The 15,567-nt window shown below is 45.2% G+C and overlaps 1 protein-coding gene and 1 pseudogene across 1 annotated transcript in view; both read left to right on the top strand.

Moving 5' to 3' along the window:
* The window catches only part of LOC126260504 (hemicentin-1-like), a 1,544,736-nt gene that overhangs the window by 1,490,703 nt on the left and 38,466 nt on the right, over positions 1-15,567 (top strand). The gene's annotated exons all lie outside the window — the stretch shown is intronic.
* On the top strand, positions 11,400-11,517 carry LOC126261505 (5S ribosomal RNA; annotated as a pseudogene).

Here is a 15,567-nt window from a genome sequence, read left to right as displayed (position 1 = left end):
AAGTAATTGTGGATGTGGTAAAGACAAAATATTTTGGGGAATTATTGAATAGACAGAGCAGAAGTAATGAAGAGATTAATAATAGTATTAATAAAGAAAGATGGAGGGCAGTGAACTCTGTTCTATGGAACGTAAAGGTACTAAGAAGAACGTCCATGAAAATGTGTAAGACTGAAAAAAAGGTGCTTGTCACACTGGAATAGATTACTGAAGGCGAAGGTCAAACTGTACTAGGACTGATAGGATAAGAAATTACGTACTCTGACAAAGGTTGGGGATGGATGGGGATATCTGCGCCGACATCCAACAAAAACAGCTGGTATTGTTCAGCCATGTCAATACTATGAATGAAGAGAGGATACGAGATAAGATATTTTTGTCCAAGCGGAAGAAAAGGATCACGCACTACGCGACTGGCAAAATGATGAGGAGGAAAAAATGGAAGCAAGGAATATGAACGTTCAGGGAAGTCAAGAGAGAAGAAGACGGCCACTGGGGGTTGGAGAAGCGGCAGCTGTCGTAGATAATGAGCAAGAGGAAGTAAGTAAGAGACATGTTCTCTATTGCCCCCCTCACATGAGAATAACGCACAGAATGTTCATACAACCATGTGAAAGTGCTTTCTTTGGAATTTGTTTAACGCACGTTTCACATCGGCTTCAGTGTTGGTTATGTCTTCAGCCCATTGAACCTTCATGAGAATTTCTGCACTTTACCGTTCTGTAATAGGTTATAGTTGATAACACCCTGTTTCGTAAGCCGTGATAATAATTTTCAGAAAACGCTGTCCACGTTTTTCGTCTCAATCGATCGTGGCTGAGCCGTGTTCACGCATCGTTATTTTTGGTCTGGAGTGAAGATACGAGGGACAAACTTTGTACACTCTTTTCGCTTCTTCAAACCATTCTGGAGTACGGCATGAACATTTGATTTAGAGATGTTCAGTTCGTTGCTTCATTTTAGTTTGTGATACAACAACGTTGACATTGTACGGGAGCAAGTGCAACAATACCTGGTCATTAGCAGATAGGTCGAATACACATCTGTTGTTTACATTTGTTAGTTTAAGTTGCCAATGTAATTACTGCGCTGCCGTTGCGTGTATGCCAGGAATAAAATCAATCTCGGAACATTTTTGGAAGAACGATGTATATCCTTTTGAATGCTAACTGTAATCAACCCCTCATCCTTATCCACAATTTTTATCTTTGACACTCCCTTGCATTGTCAAACTGACGACTCTTTGATACTTCATCGTATTTCGTATCAAGCGTTCCCTTCTTTGAGTCAAGTTCTGACAGAGATCTTTTTTATCCATTTCGATTCATTGCCTCCCCATTACATATTTTCTCTAATCATCTGCTCTTAAATATTATTGTCTAGTATAGGTAATCCTTCCGTAACTGTACAAAGATATATGACGCATAAGCTTAACATAAGGAAAACCTTGAGTCGTATACTTATTCATGTGTTTAATGAGTAGAAAGCAGGTTGTCGGCCATAATCTTCTTGAAGATACAAACCCAGAATCTGCCTGAAGTGAATTAGGAAAAAAATGGTTCAAATGGCTCTTAGCACTATTGGACTTAACTTCTGATGTCATCAGTCCCCTAGAACTTAGAACTACTTAAACCTAACCGTATATACAATAAGTTTCCTTTAATTTACATCTATGGTCATAAACTTTTTATTAACAGATTACCGGTTTCGGTCTATGATGACCATCATCAGATTTGTTTTATAAAACAGATCTGATGATGGTCGTTATAGACCGAAACCGGTAATTTGTGAATAAAAAGTTTGTGACCATAGACGTAAATTAAAGGAAACTTATCTGCAGATTCGTAAACCAATTACAGTATATGAGTTCTTTGATGGATGTTGCTGAATCGTTTGCCTTTCTCGGAGCTACCGAAGCGAGTAAGGCTAGTGTAATAAACAACACTGCTCTTGGACCATGGTAATACACTCTAAGACATAAAAAGTTATCCCAATGCAACGGAAATCGGTAGATGTGATGTACAAGTACAGACACACAAATGATTACATTTTTAGAAAAACTGGATGATTTATTCAAGAGAAAGAGCTTCGAAAATTGAGCGAGTTAGTAAAGCGTTGGTTCACCTCTAACCCTTATGGAAGTAGTTTCACATTGATCGACAGAGTTGTTGGGTGCCCTACTGCGGTACATCGTGCCACAGTCCGTTCAATTGGAGCGTTAGAGCGTCAAAATCCCGAGCTTTTGGAGGGCCTTGCCCAGAAAACTCCACACTTTTTCAATTGAGGAGAGAGTGTGAGTTACGAGCATTTCGCTCTCATTTAAGTACATGGCAGAAATGGTCAACCTTCAGGAATTTTGAAAAGAACCCTGTCGTCCAGAACGACATGCCACAAAGAGGACAGATTCACCACGAGATGGGGAAACTCACAGGCAGCTTTTGTCTATTGATGCCTAAGCGGTGTAATGTTCCAGTGAGACAGACTAGAAGCTTCGTCATAGGGGAAACACAGTACAAGCCGTTTGTGACAAAGGAGACATAGCAGTGTTAAATAATTAAGATCGGCCGTAGAGGGAAACATTTATGGAAACTATATAATTCTGTAGTAATGGAGGCAATGAAGCCATAGTAATTTTAATCCCACATCCTTCATAAATTTTCAATGTGATCCCAATAAAACTTGAATACTGAGCTTATCTATAATAGTTTTGGATTTACTATCAAAGTCAATTCTAACATCTGATTGCTTTGAACGAGCTTAACGATCGATATTTCATATAGAAGCACATCATTAAAATGACAAACGTTGTAAATATCAAATATGTAACTTTATTTGTTTAAAAGATGTAGTAAACTTACATTATCATTATTTTCAGTAAAGCATCAGATCATCATTTCCTCCACACAAAATACATTGAACGATGACAGCGTGACACCTTATTGAATAATTAGGTAACAGAATATTTGTTGTAAAGTTTAGTGCATAATACTTACATTTGTTCTTTATTTATTTAACAGAAAGCATATTGGTGCAAGGCTACTGTCCGTGGCATTCAAAGCTAAGAAGGAAATTGTAGTGGTCTTACGTAAAAGAACTTAGCATTTGTTGTATAATGGATGTTATTATTACGTTATATAGAACGTGAAAATGATCAAGCTTTGATTATTTAAAAATGTTAAAATGTAAAATAATATAGAATAAGCTGTAACCTATCAGATGGACGGCGTCAGGAAACGGAAATGCCTTAGTCAGTTGAGCGAGGATGTTCGGAGCACGGGAAACGCGGCAGGGGACGGGCTGGGGGACCGTGCTGGTGCAGACGCGAAAGCGGACACTTCTGGTCCAAACATCAAAGGGTACAGTTCGGACTGAGACGCGAAAGTGGACACTTCTGGTCCAGACACCAAAGGGTACAGTTCGGATTGAGACGCGAAAGCGGACAGTCGCTCTTTACGCCGCTAAGAAGTGAAACGACTTAGAAAATTTCACGTTGTGTAGTATCGCGGTACTTAGTCTCTGAGCGGTGAGCAGCGGCGCGTCTGGTGTGAACTCTGATTTTTCGCGTAGGTAACTTGAATTTCGCGATGAGATTGTGAATGATGGAATTGTGTCAAATGGTTATGGCCTCGAGTGTAATAGTAATTCTAAATTCGACCACCTTCGCTATTAGTTTGGTTTCTGAATAAACATTATTCTAACCAAATCGTAACTCTGTGGCCTACATCATCTATGGGTCGTTAACTTAGTTCCTAATATTATTTTTACTATTATTATATGTTATGTGAAATTTTTAATTCGCAAACTTGCCATCAGCCAGACAATTTAACCTAATGCTCACAAATGTCTAATTTAGGGTGTGTAAGGCGACACGTGCAGTTGAACTCCTAGACAAGTTTGAGTCAAGACATTTCGACGAAGAGGAACCGCGTGTGAGCCCGAACATCTTTGGGATGTTAGCTCGCAAGATCCAGTGACCGTGCTGACTTAGTTAGTGATGACCAATACGAAGATAAGCGTTAGACTCTCTCGTCTAGTGCAGGTGGGCATTATCTTGATGAGATGTAAGCTCAGGACGACTTGCCGTCAAGGGAAACAAAACGACGTGCAGAATATCATCGACGTATTGCTATGCTGAATGCCCCTCGTATTTACATAGAAAGAAGGGTAATTGTGCCTATAAACCTAAATAATGATAATTACGTTGTTACTCTGGAATGAGCCAACGGACACCACGGGTTCGGTAAATCAAGAAACTCAGAAAATATCTGTAAACAAGATGGGGATTTCAAACGAAATTGAAAACCGGTAGTGATGATTTGAGTGAGCGGAAGGCACCGGGCCACAACTTTGAATTAAAACAAGTTTCAGGAAACTTTATTTCACTTTCAATTTAGTATACTTCACAAGTGTTAGCAAAGACTGTAGAAATTTAATCATTTATGCAAGTTGAACCAACAAGCATATGAGGAAAGTCGTCAATTTGTATGTTTGCATAATATTAAATATAGGAATCATAAAAGACCTGTATCGTTACAGTTCGGATGCCAGTACCGTATTCCACTCCACTCGGTGGCACAAAGATACAGTTCGATACACTGTAAAATAGTCACTAGATACAACTATGCAGGAAAACAAGGAGAAAAACAGTTCTGACATTAGGCCAATCAGTTGGTGTCAGATACTTACTCAACAGAAAAGTGATTCCATGTATGTCACCTAAACAGCAAGTGACTAACCACAAAGCTTTACCAATAGTTTAAAACATTAAAGTTTTAAAGCCATTCTAGTTCCGTGGCAGAAATCTTAAAAGCATTTACTACCGTAAAACTAATGAAACTAACTGATGGCTCAGCGTACAGAACTGTTTTATAGATCTTTGCTGTTTGAAAATAATTTTAATGCCTTATAACCACTTGCAAGAGAAAGCATACAAGGTGACGGATGCTTTTTCTTTAAAAGGAAACACAATAACTTTTTAAAAATTTAAAACAATTGTTTATAGCAGGAGCTGGCACTGATGAAGTCTTAATCTTTATTTATACTATTAGCACGCCGAAGCGTCGAACACATCGGATGCTCATGAGCACAGCCGAGTGACCTCTCTAACGTACTTAGTTTAGTTCCACAATCTCTTCCAGTCATTAACGGCTAACATGGCGTCAAATCGCTGCACAGAGAGCCAGGCACACACTGTGCTGACTAGAACTTCTTTCGCTCCAGTGGGCCGGCCGAAGTGGCCGTGCGGTTAAAGGCGCTGCAGTCTGGAACCGCAAGACAGCTACGGTCGCAGGTTCGAATCCTGCCTCGGGCATGGATGTTTGTGATGTCCTTAGGGTAGTTAGGTTTAACTAGTTCTAAGTTCTAGGGGACTAATGACCTCAGCAGTTGAGTCCCATAGTGCTCAGAGCCATTTGAACCATTTTTTTCGCTCCAGTAAACGTGAACTGTAGATTAACCCTCTGAAAGCAGCAGTTCTCAGAACTTGGCTACCACATCTTACTGACTTGTGGCAACTCCAGTCAAAAGCGGCTGTATTCCGTAAATCGCTTCAGGCAAATGCCGGGATGGTTCCTTTGAAAGGGCACGGCCGTCTTCCTTTCCCATTCTTCTCTAACCCGATGGGATCGATGACCTCGCTGTTCGGTCCCCTTGCTCCAAATCAACCAACCAAAAGCGTCACTACGCAACGTCCGACATGTGAGCTCACTGCCTTAGCGCTATACACACGCCGGCACTCGGAATATCAGTCTCAAGTCGCTGGAGCTTAGCTATCTGACTCCATGCCGGGAGAGATTGCAGTAGACAGAGCGGTCGCCGGCGACACGGAATCATAATATTCTCGAAGAGCCACCGCTACACAACCAGGCGGGCGCTGCAACTTCGTAGAAGTTGGAAACAATTCCAAACTGGTTCAGATGTATTTTTAACTTCGCTAATAGAAAGAACAAGCAACCGCTTTCTCAGTCTGTTGGGTTATCGTTTGTTTCTAAAGTCACTGGTCAGATAAGCAGAACGCCGACCGGAGTGTCCGAACGGTTCTAGGCGCTACAGTCTGGAACCACGCGACCGCTACGGTCGCAGGTTCGAATCCGGCCTCGGGCATGGATGTGTGATGTCCTTAGGTTAGTTCGGTTTAAGTAGTTCTAAGTTCTAGGGGACTGATGACCTCAGATGTTAAGTCCCATAGTGCTCAGAGCCATTTATAGCCAGATAAGCAGAACTCTTCGGATGAAATAATTTTACAATCACAACAGAATAAAGAAGAACTCTTTCCAACACACATGATTATCTCCACACTCTGGGAATCCATCAAGTGCTAACGGACGTGGCAAAGTGTATATGTGCGACAGTGGAAGGATAGTGGAATAACGTATTGAAGAACACGAGCGCCATACACAGTTGACACAAAGTGTGAAATATGCGCTAACCGAGCATTAGGGAACTGCGGCCAAGACACATTAATCTGACAAACTGTTAAAAACTGTGAGATGTGCTGGACAAGAGTCAATGAGGTTCTGTAAGGAACCGACAGGGATGTGGAGTCATGCCGACTTCAGTGCTAGGTTTCACGGTTGAGGACACGTCGCGCGAAAAGCCTGATCGAGGTGGACTCACAGACTCTCGATTGCGTGGGCATCGGAGTACGGTAAGGTCATGCTGCTGCTCTTAGGACCACGAACAGTCACTGTGAGCTGTGTGAGACGTTGCATTGTCCTGCTTGTAAACACCGCCGTACCGGGGAAAGAGGAACTGCCTGTAGGGTGGAAATGGTCCCTAATGATAGATTCACACGTGTGTTGATCCCATTGCGCCTTTCAGAATGACGAGAACGTACCACAGACCATAACGTTTCATCCTCCGGTCTGGACCCATCCGACGATTGTTACATGGTGTTCGCTTCCAGACGTTTCACCCCGTACAAGATCACGGCCGATGGAGCAAAACACGTAGTTCATGTGAAAACGCCACCTGTCGTCATTCAATGGACGTCCAGTTTCGGTAATGACCAGGAAGTTCCAGTCTTCGTCGCCGATGAACAGCAGTCAGCTTGGGTGCATGAACCAGGCGCCTGCTGCCGAGGCCCATACCCAGAAACTTTTGCTTAACGATCGTTGAGGAAACAGTGCTAGTAGCCGCTTGGTTCATCAGAGTGGCCAGTCGCTAAACAGTCGCCCGGTCACTCTGCAGCCGCCGTTCACCCTTGTCTCCTATGGCCTTACCACAGTTGTCTTGGAGCCGGTTTTGGTTAGCGCCATTTTGTCAAACACGTTATACTTTAAACCACGGCGGCTCGAGAACCGAGAACTGTTTGCTCCCATCCTTGGCCCGGAAGCCAATGATCACGCTGTATTGGACGTCACATACAGCGCTCCGTTTCCAGTTTACTTCAACGACTACACTATTTTCCGCGTCCTTCCGACGCGCTTTATTATATCCTGCATTGGTAATGCTACCACCTGCCGTCTGTGAGGAGTTGGTGCATTTTCACGTAAAGCATGGGTAGTGGTCATATATGAATGTGACTGGAATTTGTACTAGCCAAAGAAAACATACAAAATGAACGTCCAAGAAGCGGTTGAGATTTACAAAACCTAATATAAATTCAATAGAGAAGACCGAAACAGACCGCCACCTTTGTGGTACTACAGTAACATTTTTATAGGCCCGCCCGGTTGGCCGTGCGGTCCAACGCACGGGAAGGAGCTCCTGGTCCCCGGCACGAATCCGCCCGACGGCTTTGTGTCGAGGTCCGGTGAAGCGCCAGTATGTGGATGGTTTTTAGGCGGTTTTCCATCTGCCTCGCGAATGCGGGCTGGTTCCCCTTATTCCGCCTCAGTTACACTATGTCGGCGATTGCTGCGCAAACAAGTTCTCCACGTACGCGTACACCACCATTACTCTACCACGCAAACGTAGGGGTTACACTCGTTTGGTGTGAGACGTTCCCTCGGGGGCCACCAGGGGCCGAACCGCACAATAACCCTGGGTTCGGTGTGGGGCGGCGGAGGGGTTAAGTGGACCACTGCGGCTGCGGCGGGGACGGAGCCTCTCCGTCGTCTCTAGGTCCCCGGTTCACATACAATACAATATATACAACATTTTTATAAACATTCCTCCTTCTTTCTCTGCCAATTTTGCTATCCACTGACGATGGCCCACCAGTAATAACCGGAATAATTTCAGTCAGTGTCGATATTTCTTCTGAATACGTGCGAGGAATCTTCCGTCTCTAAGTGAACGCGAGACTGGTCTTGAACAGTGTTCACCTAACCGATGGCACCAAACGATCTTGGGGGAGATCCTGGTAGAGGGGTCGAAACGACCACTGCATAAGAAGAAACTGAAGTGGAACATGATGCTTCCCAGCAACTTATATTATCTTCAATCGCTGAACAATGGCCTTGTATATCCAATAAACAATCTATGAATTTCGTTGTAAGTACTACTCTGAGACGAAGAAGTTGGCACGGGAGAGACAGTCTTGGCAGGCCCCATCAAACCAGACAGAACGCTGATAACGTAAAATAAAGGAAGTAAAGGAAAGTGCTAACGATTCCCGTCGCTGTTAGCAAGTGCCTGGACGACCATTTCTGTAAGCTGCACTTCGCCCTTGGCAGGAGATTTAAAGCGGCCGTTGCTGAGTACAACTGTTTATCCGGCGCTTCGCTGCCGGCGAGTCGCGCAGCCGTCGAGTGCGCGGCGGCGCTTAATATCCGGAACACGGCCGGCGGCCGACGGTGATTGGTGGTGACACGGACATTTGTCAGCGGGGGGCCGGTGATTTCCCAGGACGCTGTCTCTGCTGCCGCCGTTGCTGGTGCTGCCGCTGTCCGCCGAAACCGCTTCCCGCGCCGAATATCTAAATTACACGCTGACACGAGGAGCCGCGTGCGTTTTGTCCTCGCGCGTCCATAAATTGCTCGGCAACCCGCTGTAAATATCGCAAACTATCCGCGCGGCCGTTAATTCTTTAATTAGAACAAACGATCGGCCGAGTTGTCGAGCACCCAGCTGAACCTGGTCCCGCTCAGATTCCACACTGACGAGTGTTATCAGCAAAGCATCTTTCCGATAACCTCCGTCGAACTCGTACGGAAGCTGAAGTATCTGATCACATTACACCTGATTTTTCAGGGACATAAATTGTCACCAAGATACTGAAACGAAATAACCACAAGTGCCTTAGTTTACGATCAGCAAGTATTCTTAATGCCACTGACAAACTTGATGATTGGAATTTTCGTCGTAACGATGTCTGTAGGAGAAATTTTTTAAAACCATCTTTTTGCTAATAAATTATGTGGAACAAAGTGATAAAATCGTAAGTTTGCTGGAAGAATAACGATCACACATACATATTTTCCCGATTACATTCAGTGAGAATCGTTGACAGTAGTGTCATCTTCACGATTATATCACCGTGGTCATACCATAGCATTGGCGAGCTGAACAGCAACAACAGGCTGCGGTTTCTCGCTTGTTGTGATAATGTTAGGTACAACAGATAAATGGCGAATACTTCTTAAGGTCAGGTTTTTAATAGTGAAGGTGTCGATCGTACAGTATGTTCCTTCAGGAATCTTAAGCTTATGAAGTAGATGGGAAATGTGTTGCGTTGTCGTGACTAATATATGTCGGAAAGCAGCCACGATTAAAAGTGTGTTCAAAAGAAATAAGAAGTATGACATAATAATTTACAGCCTCGTTTTTTTCATACATAGAATGTTCTTTATAGTGTTTAATAACAGGGTTTTATCTTCGTTGTTTGAAATTTTTGATTTAGCCTTAAAACAGGGAGTAGTTCGGAAGTTTATTTCTCGTCTCCCCGAATGGAAAAATGGTTCAAAAGGCTATGAGCACTATGGGACTTAACATCTGTCGTCATCAGTCCCCTAGAACTTAGAACTACTTAAACCTAACTAACCTAAGGACATCACACACAGCCATGCCCGAGGCAGGATTCGAACCTGCGACCGTAGCAGTCCCGCGGTTCCGGACTGAGCGCCTGAACCGCTAGACCACCGCGGCCGGCTCCCCGAATGGAGACACGCCGTGAAAAGTAGTTTCATACAGGCCCTGTCGTGGTCTAATTACACAGACTAATGTGGTTTTACCTGCTGCAAATAACTTTAAATGTTATAAATCGTACTTGCGTTAATGTTGAAGTTACGTAACGGCCGTTGCAGAGGTACCACTATCGTCACCACCACAAACAATCGGTAATAGCCAGCTTCTGCTCGTGATTACTATGTCGCTCCCGCACTACTAAGTTACCAGCAGGACAGTTTTGCGCCCACGGTCTCGGAGTCCCCTATTAAGTTCCAATTAGACGGTCATATTATTATGTCTCCTTACTCGTCGTCAAACATGGGGCGGTTAGGAAACCTGCGTAATCGGATCGCTAGACAACATTCAAACAATAGGTATTAATGAGTTTTATTACAAAACGAAAAGAGACAATACTTACCTTTGCAGTGACACAGATGTGTCGCAAGGAAAGAGCACCGTACAAAACAAGCAATCTTCTTCAGTATACACAATCCTAAGTCGTTGCTATATGGGTGCTTAATGTTGAAGCTACTATTCAACTGGGGGTCACCAGTCGATCGCGGCGCCTATGTCCTCTTCACATAGCGCCCGCTGCTGTCGCCTTGTCGTCTTGGAGAGGGTCGGTCAGCTGACGTCTTCTCACGGGCTTGTCTGCTCTATCCTTCCCGACTGGCTTGCCGGCGCTTGACCTTACGCCATAGCATTCCTCCCCCCAAAGCGACTGACGGTCGTCGTATAAGGAGCACGCAAACGAGAGGGGAAGCAGGAGCTTGGACGCTGCGATGGGCCGGAAGCTGTGGCTGCAGGGGACGTCACGCTTCCGGTCTTATCCAGCCATCCAGCCTTCGCTATGGTGGAGACGTTCCCCGGAAAACGCCCAGAAGGGTACGCGTCCACCTCCTGAGGCCCATATAAAGACGTCGAAGGCGTCGGCTGCTGCGGCGTCTGCGGGTCCATCTCCATCTTAGGACTAGAGGGGCGGAGGAACGAAGGTTCTGTCTCCATGGGGCAGTCCCGCGATGTCGTGACGACGCCCTCCGGCGGGTGCTGTGACCGCGTTGTCCTCGAGATCCATGAACCTGGGGGAAGAGATAGAGAAGGATCACCGTGCACATGACAATGACGAATTTGATTGTGATGTCGTCTGGGCCTGAAATGAGATACATGCATGCGCCAAGTCGACGAAGGATCTCGCCTCACTCCCACCGTCTGTTGGTGCTAAAAGCCCTGAAAAACACAATATCATGTGACGCAAAGTGATACTTGTGGCCTTCCTTCGGATCCCGATGCTGAGGAAGTTGGAGCAGGTGAAGCGGTGACCTATGGCGGCGGCCTTGAAATAATTCCGGGGCAACGGCCTTGCCGCAGTGGATACACCGGTTCCCGTGAGATCACCGAAGTTAAGCGCTATCGGGCGTGGTCGGCACTTGGATGGTTGACCATCCAGGCCGCCATGCGCTGTTGCCATTGTTCTGGGTGCACTCAGCCTCGTGATGCCAATTGAGGAGCTACTCGACCGAATAGTAGCGGCTTCGGTCAAGAATACCACCATAACGACCGGGAGAGCGGTGTGCTGACCCCACGCCCCTCCTATCCGCATCCTCCTCTAAGGATGACACGGCGGTCTGATGGTCCCGGTAGGCCACTCGTGGCCTGAAGACGGTGTGATTTTTGAAATAATTCCGCCGGTGGTGGTCCATCTCGTGGATGCGAACGATACGCGACGAGAAACAGTTGCAATGCTTGATCCCTGGTGAGTGCGGTACGAAGTTCAGCCAAAACGTTCCGCTTTGCCGTTGGACTGTGGATGGAACGGTGCGGTAGTAAGATATTGTATGCCATTGTGGTCACAGAATGTTTCAAATTGATTTGGGGTTAACTGAAGGCCTCTCTCAGACCCTATGACTTCAGGCAAATCTTCGAGGCAAAAAGCAGAAGACAACACCTGAATTGTGCTACGTGACATTGTCGAGTTCATTGGCACAGCGAAAGGAAACTTGCTATAAGAGTCAGCCACAGTCAACCAATGAGTGTTCCAAAAGGTGCCACAAGGTCTATGTGCACACATCGCCGTGGTGATTGTAACCTAGGCCAAGCAGAAAATTTTTGTGGTGGAGCGGACTGATTTTCCGCACATGCGTGACACTGTGACGCATTTGTTCTCTTTAGGTGTCCATATCCCGCCAAGTACAGTGTCGACCCGCCAACTGGTTCGTAGGAACAATCCCCAGTGTCCTTGGTGAAGTAACTGCAACACTTTTTTTGCAAAGCTTTTAGGATCAACACACCTGACTGTCCACTGTCATTCTGAACAAGAATCACTCCTTGCTGTATAGTGAGGCTATCCCACGTGCCCTCCGGAATTCTTTATGTTATGCAATGCTTGAGGCCAGTATGTGAGAATGTATTTTAGCAATGTAACAGAGGCAATCGTGTCCAATTGAAATTTCACATGTTTTCCACTAAGCTGCAAATGAAAAAAAATACGTTTGTTAGACTGGCGGGGCACTGAAGAAACTATTCATTTGCTTGTTTTGCTAATGCCTGCAGCAGGGGTTGAGTACACTGCATTGATTACATGGGTATTATGACTAGATATTTGTGAGTGGGCATAGCTCTTATGATTGTTCCTTTGCAAACATATGTATTGTACGTGACCTTTTTGTCACAAGCATAACACTGTGTTTGTTTGGACGGGCAATCTTGGCGTTTGTGCTGGGAATAGCACCGAGGACATCACTTAATTCTGTTCGCCTTTTAGATAACTGTTTATGCGGCATGGCGCCCTTCGGGTGTTTCTACGTAATGGGCCTGTCACGAGCTTGGCACGACTCGACCCAACAAATTGGTGGCTGCTCAAGTTTATCGACCGACACGACACCTGAATCGTACTGATCTAGTACTTTTTTAAATCTTTATTTCCAGAAAAGCTTATTAATTATACAATCTATCCCACTGCCTTATGTGATTAGTGGGCCGAAAATAGTGATACAGTGATACAAGTTGCAGCTATTCTAAGTTATATTTTAGTAACTAGTTAGTAGGTAAGCTATAAGGAAAATGCAATTGGGCAAATTAGTGTGTTAATTTACTACTAAATAGGTAACCTAACTATGGACTAGTCACTAAAGCCTGCAGCACAAATGTGTCAGTTGAAAAGTATAAACCTACTATAGAGCCTTGCTCATTGAGCTAACCCCAATGACCGTGCCCCTGACGCTGGGCAGGCCGAGATGTTGATCGCTGCAGGTTCCTAAGGATAGTGTCTAAAAACTAAGTCCTACAACTAACTTATCCTAAGGTCAAATCAGGTGCGTTGTCCAGATCGGTAAGATTGCACCCTACTCCCCATAAATCATGAGGCGCGGCGGATTCAAGACTGAGGAAGTCGGCCTTTCCGCGCCCAGGCGGTTTGGGAGTAGGGTACCAGACTCTATAGGTGTGTGGGTAGGTCTCTTATAGGTGCTAATTTAATTCTCTCAGATAGTCCTTTAAGACTTTCTGTGATACCACGTTAGCCAGTTTATTAATAGTCTGAAAGGTGTCGTGCTGTCTAAGTAGTCTATATGTGTCATTGTGCGGTAGTTGGTCACGTAACACTGAGGCCACATCATTGAAAAGGGGGCACTCGTAGACTACATGGGGCCGGCCGATGTGGCCGAGCGGTTGTAGGCGCTACAGTCTGGAGCCGCGCGACCGCTACGGTCACAGGTTCGAATCCTGCCTCCGGCATGGATGTGTGTGATGTCCTAGGTTAGTTAGGTTTAAGTAGTTCTAAGTTCTAGAGGACTGATGACCTTAGCAGTTAAGTCCCATAGTGCTCAGAGCCATTTTTTTAGACTACATGGTCAGGAGTACCCTCCGGAAAACCACAGTCACACGCGGGTGTCGCCTTTTTCCCGAATCGACATAAATATGTCGAGTAGGGTCCATGTCCAGTGAGAAAGTGAATTAGTCCCCGGGTTGGTTCGAAATATGACATTCCCATCCTATCCCTAACATCTGGTAAGAAATCAAAGGTTCTGCGCCCTGTTTCTTCGCCTTCCCACGAATGTTGCCATAGCTTATCCCCTCTTAGCCTAATCTCAACTTTGTTCTCAGTCCTGCTTCCTAGAATTTCCTCTGTTTTCTCCCGATTCCCCTTCTTTGCCCAGTACCAAGCGGCCTGCTGCCGAATTTTGATATCTAAGGGGCAGAGCCTCATTATGACTAACAGGGCTCCTCCTGGTGTAGTCTTGTATGCCCCCACTTATCTCATAATCATGTTTCTCTGCACTCTTCTCACTGTCACGGCGGGCACCACCCTCGTGAGCCTGTGTGCCCAGACTCCCGAGCCGTAACCCGCTGTAGAGTTATGCTATTGAGATAAAGTTTGATGAGATGTGGTGGGAGATGCAAACGTTTGTGTCCAATGGAGATGAGGTTGTTGAGTACTTGTAGGGCTCTTTGAGTTACGGTTTCGATGTGCCTGCCGAATGACCACCTGTCATCAATGATGATGCCGAGATAACGAGCCTCGCGTCGCCTGAGAACTGGTGAGCCCTCTATCCTGACAGTTGGATTTCGAACAAGTTGTCCCTTTAGAAGAAGGTATGTTGACTTAGCTGGTGAAATCTTCATGTTTGTGTTTCGGCACCAGAGTTGTAGTATTTCTATTGCTCTTTCTATCTTGGGCTCCATGTCTTCTCGGCTACGGCCGCCAACCAGTAGGAGGAGGTCATCTGCGTAGGCTATCACCTCTAGTACTTGCACTACATGCTGGAATGACGGATATGATTGTTTCAAAATCTGTGCTCTGACATCAGTTATATTGTATACGATCACATCGCGCAACATAACAATAGAATATAAAGCACCACAAGCACATTTGAATTTGCATTTCCTCGTCATACCCTGCAAATCTGTTAGCCACTAGTGATAATATTGTTCTGACCTTTTCTTGCAATGAAAGAGTTGGTACCTATCTGCCACCACATTCACTTGTTCGTGATAATAGTTAGTTAGGGAATCTACAACCTGATAATAGGAAAGTTCACTTGGAGTGGTGTTAGGGAACAATTTCTGAATGAGGCGAAAAACTGAACTTCCTATGATTGGCAGAGAGTAATGTAGTTTCATGGTACCTGCACGTTGTGAGCAATAATGTGGGCTTCATACTGTTTCGACCACTTGAGCCATTCCTCTTCTTTTTCATTAACTAGACGAAAAGGCGGTATGGTACTCGGAGCCACAGTAGTTGCTTGTGGCCCTGTATTTGTTTGTTTCGCCAGGAGTTGCTGTACCATGTTGAGTAGTGATGAGATCTGCTGCCTGTGAAAATTAAACATCTGAATTAAATGTGTTGCATCTATTGATTGCAGGTGAGGCGCCTGAGCAGGTGGTGGGAGAGGTGGGTCGCCCCCTTGGGGATAGTGCATGGGGGCTTAATTATAATAGATAATGCAAATACTTTTAATTTTTTGCTTCAGTAGCTGTCTGTTCAGTTACGAAGTCTCGTAACGGTTGGCCCTGACTAGT

The sequence above is a fragment of the Schistocerca nitens genome, chromosome 5, assembly GCF_023898315.1.
Source record: "Schistocerca nitens isolate TAMUIC-IGC-003100 chromosome 5, iqSchNite1.1, whole genome shotgun sequence".
NCBI lineage: Eukaryota > Metazoa > Arthropoda > Insecta > Orthoptera > Acrididae > Schistocerca > Schistocerca nitens.
The sequence above is the reverse complement of the archived record's forward strand: the minus strand, read 5'-3'. Positions and strand labels throughout refer to the sequence as shown.